Consider the following 7,097-nt stretch of genomic DNA (forward strand, 5'->3'; position numbering starts at 1 on the left):
GATAGAATCATTAACCTCTCCATACCGAGTGGAAAAGACCTTGGGTTCGAGTCTCGTAGATGCTGAGATGAATTTTTATGGGCCTTTTTCATGACGTGGCTGAATTAATCGGTCTCAGGCCGAGGGAAACGCGTTTCTTTTTCCTCCCAGAAACTCTGGTTTTGCGTAGCAATATGGCCTTAATCGCTTCTAAAATTCTACTACAACAACCGAAATGCATGTCAAATATAAATTTCCTTAAATAATGTGTTATAATGATAATTGGCTATGTGTTTCCAGTTATTTTCCACAGAACTGTGGAATAAAGGCGAATTTCACATTTCTGTAATACTTGATTAGTTGATTTTTGTGTATGACGAGATAAATATCAGCTTTTTTTTTAAAAAAAAATGATCACTTCATCAACTTCTCAAGTATCTACCACCAATTCCTTAAACGCTGATCTACAGGTAATTCTCCTATGGGGCAACGACTACTTAGTTAAGTTCACTCCTTCTAAAATTCAATCCTGTTTTATGTCTCGCAAAAAGATGCTGCTGCTCCTATACTTAACTTCGATTTCTAGACAAGATCACATATCTCTGTTAGGGATTACACTGGCTTCTTACCTCTTGGCATAAGCACATCAAAAATATTGTTCTCTGCACCTCAAAATTTGGATGTTCTCTTTCGCTGTATACGTTATTTTTCTTCCAAACAGCACCTTATTCTGTATAAATTTCAAATTCGCCCTACAATAGGATGTTGTTCCACCATCTGGGATGGTGCCTCCCAAAAACCCATCTCAGACTTCTTGACTCCATTCAAAATAATGCATTTAGTTTAATTAATGACTCATTTCTAACATAGTCTCTCCACTGTCTGTCTTATGAACGTTCTGTTTCTGCTGCGTGCATTTTCTATAAATACTTCTTTGGGCACTGTTCTTCTGAACCGGCTTTTATAATTCCCCTTCTCTCCTCCAAACCAGTCCGAACACGCACCGCAACCAGTCAGCATCATTTTATTGTCCAATTTCAAACGGTCCAATTTCACAGAAGTAACTTTTCTTCTTCGTAATTTATTCGTTCAACTTCCGTTTTCTGCAACAACCTCCCTTCACAAGTATTTCCAAAAAATTACGATCTACAAAAATTCAAGTCTAATATCAAGAAGTATCTTCTTTTATCTTCTCAACTATAGGTTCTAATATCTCTTTGGTGTTTGGGCTTTTCATCAAATCACCTGATATCAGTCCCACAGAACATACGTGGGAATTTCTAAAGTGAGGCCTGCAGCATAGGTTCCCACTACATAAAACCTACATGAATTACGTAAACTATTGGCAATTTTCCTTGTAGACAAATTTCCCTAAATGGCATAATTAGTGAGGAGCTATGTAAAAAGTTGTCAGTTCAGCTTACAGTGATCGCAATTTTGTAATAAACTGAAGAAGTTTTTATAGTTTCATTTCAAAAAAAGAGACACAGAAACGAAATGTTTCTGAATAACATTTCATATAATAACGGTTAAATTAATAAATCAGACAGTTAAATTTAAGAAAGCAAGCTGCCATTTCATTATTCGAATTATTGTATAAAACCCATTCCAAAGAACCATACGAAATAAACCATACTAAGGAGATTTATTTTTAGTGAAAAAATGCATTTTTTACATCCTTAGATGCCCTTTAATGTGCTTGTTTCAGCAAATTATAGGGTATCAGTTATTGATTAAAGAGAGTGTTTCTTCCACTAGTAATTGCGTGTTCCATATGGGATCTCTGTTATGAACATAGCTGCTTATGCTACTTTAATGAGAGTATAAGCCTGGGTCATTGTGTGTGTTTTCTTTGCTTGGACTGTTCCCTTTACTACTCATAGAGCCCAACTCTTAAAAAAGGTTTAGAGTGTTGCTTTTAATTGAGAATCGCTTACTAGACGAGGCTCCTGGCTGGTCACCATCAGGCTGATAGCACGAATGTTACATTTTTAATGGAGGAAGCTTGAATCAGCCGAACTAGATCACTCTCCTGTTCTCAAGAGGAAATAGCTCTCTACATTTATGGCAAATCAGTTAAATCATGAAGCTGGGGGGGGCTAAAATAAATAATGATCCTTAATATTGGTAGTGACTTCAAATTAGTAAAGCAATGCTTCAAATAATACTGAGACAGTGGTATAAATATTTGTAGTCTCGCTTTAGTAAAAGGTGTTTAAAAAACCAAACAAGAACCAAAGTTGGAACGTATCTACTTTTTAATTGAAACGCAATATGGTCATTTGATGAGCCATTTGACGAATTGTAATATTTAAATTCAAGCGATTTCCTACCATAGTGAACAGCGAACAGGTGAGGAGTCATTTCAACTTCATTTACACTACTGTCCAAAATAAAAATCTTTAGAAATCAGATCAAACAGACCAAACCAATAAATTCTTTACAAATCAAATCTCTTTCGACTGTAGATGTTCCGCTTTTTTCATAATAGTTGTTTAAAACATCAAGGTAATACTAGTTAGATGATCATTAGTAAATTTAAGAATATTTAATTTTATAAGACCAGCTCAACTTTGGCCTAGGTACATTTGCTCAGATGCTATTGCCATTTCTGCAAGATGCCGTGGAGAATACACTGTATGGCAACTTCGATTGGAACTATGGTCGAAACATAAAATTTTACGAACCGGAATGCTCATTAATAAAATTTTATTTTTAATAATCAGATATGTATGACGAACCGGAATAGCGTTCCGAACTCCTCTGTCCAATCTGTGAATTGGAACTTATAGTTATCATAGATAGGGAAAGAACAACAAAAATACTTATGACTTACGTATTAAGGAAATGGATAGATCTGGAGACGGTGGTTGATCGTGACTAATTCTCTCTATTCATATTCACACAGATCTCCACATTTTCATTAGAAAACGGGCTTAACTAGTCGCAGGCATCGAGATTTATTTAACTTTATTTTTGCCCTTTTTCTTGTGTTTATTTGGGCTTCTTTTCAATAGATCATAGTTGCTGATCACTTAAGACGCTCAAATAGTGCGACACTTACAGAGTGAGTACTACCAGCTGGTATTGACTAATCATACTCTTAAGATCGTATACTCCACATTCACAATGGAGAAATTTCGTCTAGGCATGGATTGAATGGAGTTCCATGGAAACATAAGTGCGTCACGCAGTTCCTTGAGATTCGACGGAGGTGTAGTCCTGCAGCGAACAGCCCTTTCCAACTCATCCCAAAGATGTTCAATAGGATTGAGATTTCTGCTGCAGTAGCCCGTAAATCTCAATAGGATTGAGATTTACGGGCTACTGCAGCAGAGAAAAATCGTTGTCATGTTCCTGAAACCATTCCATAGTGATTCGGGCTTTGTGCACCGGCGCATTATCCTGCTGGAAGTAACCATCTGACTGAGGATAAACTGTCAACATGAACGGATGCACTTGGTCAGCAACGATATTTAGGTACGATGTGGCATTCAGACGTGAATCTATGGGTATCAATGGACCCAACGTGTGCCAATAAAACATTCCCCAAACCATGACACTGTCCCCCACCACCTTGCACAGTAGTCGTCAGACATGACAGGTCCATGGATTCATGTTGTTTTCGCCAAATTCTGAGCCTTTCATCAACATGATGCACCAGGAACGTCGACTCGTCAGACCAAGCAACTGTTTTCCAATCCTCGATAGTCCATTGCTGGTGTTGCTGTGCCCACAGGAGGCGTGCTCTCTTGTTCTTCATTGATAACAAAGGTACGTGATGTGGCCATCGGCTGTTGTAGCTCATTCGCGACAAAGTGCGATTAGTGGTCCGTTGCTATATTTTGTTCTGCGCACCAAGGTTGTATTCTGACGTGATGTGCGACATTATGGCCCGTCTGCTTGCTTGCACAATTCTAGCCATCCTCCTCTGACCTCTCTCATCAACAAGCGATTTTCTTCCACAGGAGTGCCGTTGACAGGATGTTTTCTGTTCGTTACACCATTTTCGATACACCCCTGAAACTGTGGTGCGTGAAACGTTCAGGAGAATTGCCGTTTTAGAGATGCTTTGTCCAGCACGTCTTGCACCTACTACCATGCCATGCCATGTTCGAAATCCGTTAGATCACTCCTTTTACCCATTTTTGCTATGGTTTGTGCGTTAACTGATTCTAGAAAGGTTGTTCTGCTGCATTTATATCCACAACTGTGGTCATGTGACTTGTAACGTTGTGGGACAAACCATTTGTGTGCACAGCAGGGATGTACCTAATAAAGTGGCAGTACAGTGTATATATCTCAAACAAAAGACAAACCGGGCTACTACATTTCGCTTACAAAATGAAGTCCGAACTTGATCAGTCGACATGGCTAACCCTGTTAGTAACCCTATACCTTATCTTGTTGAGGTGTTTTTTATTGGTTTTAAAGATTTCAGAAATGACAATGAGAATCTGGACGACGATAAGTGTGGATGTCCAACAAAGTTTCTAACCCCAGAAAGAGTCGAAAACTTTTGCACATTGATCCATCTGATCATCTATTGACTCTTCGACTGATGAAAGAACCACTTTACATTAATAGAGAAACAATTCACGCAATTCTTACACAAGACTTGGGCAAAGAATCAAACGGACGGTCTGCTCTACTCTCGATTTGCATTGTTTGACTGATGAACAAATGCTGCTCTGACTCCAAGAATGCGAAGCACTTATTCAAGCTGTTGATGATTCTCCTTGCTCGATTCAATCGTAAAGGATGAGTCACGATCTACAAACAAGGGATAAAAGCCTTCATTGGCGATCAACGTGTTCTCCGGGACACAAAATGTTCGTTACCAAAAAGTGAAAAATAAATGTGGTGTCAATAACTTACTTCCTGATCCTCGTAGTACAAAATTGGAAAGAATTATTCTAACAAGTAAGTCAAAAAAGGCGATGCTCTGTTTGTAAGTCTTGAACCGTTTGGTTAAAAGGGAGTTGGTTCCTGTTGCACATTAGACTACATTTTTTAAATTTATTAAAAGGTTTTTGACAAAGCGTTGGATTCCGAAGCAAAACCCCTTTCCACTTATTCCCTTAATTTATTTCTTCTCGATCCTAGACTGCTTCTCTTTCCCAAAAATCAAATTCACACTAAAAGGACGACAATTTAAGAGTGTGGAAGACATTAAAAGAAATGTGACGAATGAATTGGTGACAGTCAGTTTAAATGTCTTTAAAAACTGTTTTCTGCAGCTTAGGAGCGAGCGGTTTCATGTGAGTAGATGTTCAAAGCGATTACTTTGAAAAAAAAAAAAAGTCAAAAGCATTGTTCCTTCTAACCTTATTTCCTATTAAATTGAGTCAGCCCTGAATCTTCGTGGGTAGCACAGTTGGTTAAATCGCCGTCGTCCCCTGATCCGGGTAGAAAAGACTTGGATTCGAGTTCCATCGAAGACGGGAGGAATTTTTATGGGCCTCATTCAAAACGTGGCTGAGTTAGTCGGTCTCAGTCGAGGGTAGCATGCTTTTCTCCAGGAATTGGCGTTTTTTTTTTTTTTGTCCAGCAAACAGAAAATCGACTTCAGAAAGCGCAATTTACAGAGAGTATACACAGAGCAATATGGCCTTAGTCACTGATGCTCCTAAAACCCTAATGCAACTACAATTCAACCCGACCTTTACTGCAAACCTGTCTAGCTCTCCCATCACGAAATATAGTATTACCTATTTAGGACTTCCATCCAATTCCGAACAAAATTTACCTTTTTAAACAAAGGTACACATTCCCTCTTCGCTCTCTGTGCTCAATACCCGACCTACATTCTTACTTATTAATGGCTCAAAATCGGTAAATGAAATAGGTAGGGGGGGGGGCCCAAATACTGTTCCATCAACTTGCAAAAATTATAGCAAAACTACGGCAGAGCTATACGCAGTTGCTGTTGTTGTAGAGTTTTAGGAGCATCAGCAACTAAGGCCATATTGCTCCTTATATACTGTCTGCAAATTGCGCGTGTTCGGCGGTCGATTTGTTATTAGCTGGACAAAAAACTCCAGTTTTCCGGGGGGAAAAAAAAAGAACGTTGTGAAAAAGGCCCATAAAAATACCTCCCGTTATCGACGAGACTCGAACTCTGGTCTTTTCCACCCGGTATGGGGAGGATGACGATTCTACTAACTGTGCTACGCACGACGGTCTATACGCCGTACAATTATCCTTAAAATGCAAACAGCTCAGCTGATTCCCTAAGTACGTTTACAATCTTTTGATTTTTACTTAATACTATGTCTGCGCGTGTAGTTATAATCACTGTGGTTATAATCACCGGTCTCCTCACCCCAGGCGGAAAAGGCCCTTGTTCGAATTCCGTCAATGACGCTAGGAACTTTTTTGGGCTTGTTTTTTTCACTCCCTGGCTGAGTTTGTCTGTCTCGGGCGAGGACACTCGGAAACTCGACTCTTTCGTTCAGAAAAGCAATCAAATCGACCAGAGAATACACGCAATTTACTGATGTATTTTCATCTGAATAGATGAATTCGTTTTCTCGGGTGGACCTGATTTATAAAATTAAAAACTTACTTAATTAATACTTATATACCCAATAACAACAACTCTAAATACCTCTCATCTAATGTTATGGAAGACCCAGAATACTTTAGAATACTTTTGTGGATACTTTCCATTATCATGGAAAGTATCCACAAAACAAAGATATCCGCTTCTGTTGAATCCCAGGATCTGGGATTTCCAGTAATGAATCAGCAGACAATGCAGTCAAATACCTCAATATCTCCTCGTAATATATAATTTCGAACTCCTCCATACATATATTACAAATTATCAACCGCAATTACAGTATGAAATAATGGCAGCATAACCAGTAAACTCAAACCAATACGTTATTGAAAATCAAATAGACACTTCACCATGCAGTTCCATGTAGCTACAGTCACTTCGAGACCGAACAAACAAGATGCAGTGCTTCCTGATTTACGAATCTCACACAAATGACACTCACACGTATTTGTTGAGAGGATAAAATTCTCTCCAGTGTCAGGAATTCGTACTTTCTAAATAGTCTCTTACAACCTACTGGATTGTCCTACATTTATTAGAGCATGTTAATTGG

The sequence above is a fragment of the Mastigoproctus giganteus genome, chromosome 9 (assembly GCF_048544385.1).
Source record: "Mastigoproctus giganteus isolate SK-2022 chromosome 9, ASM4854438v1, whole genome shotgun sequence".
NCBI lineage: Eukaryota > Metazoa > Arthropoda > Arachnida > Uropygi > Thelyphonidae > Mastigoproctus > Mastigoproctus giganteus.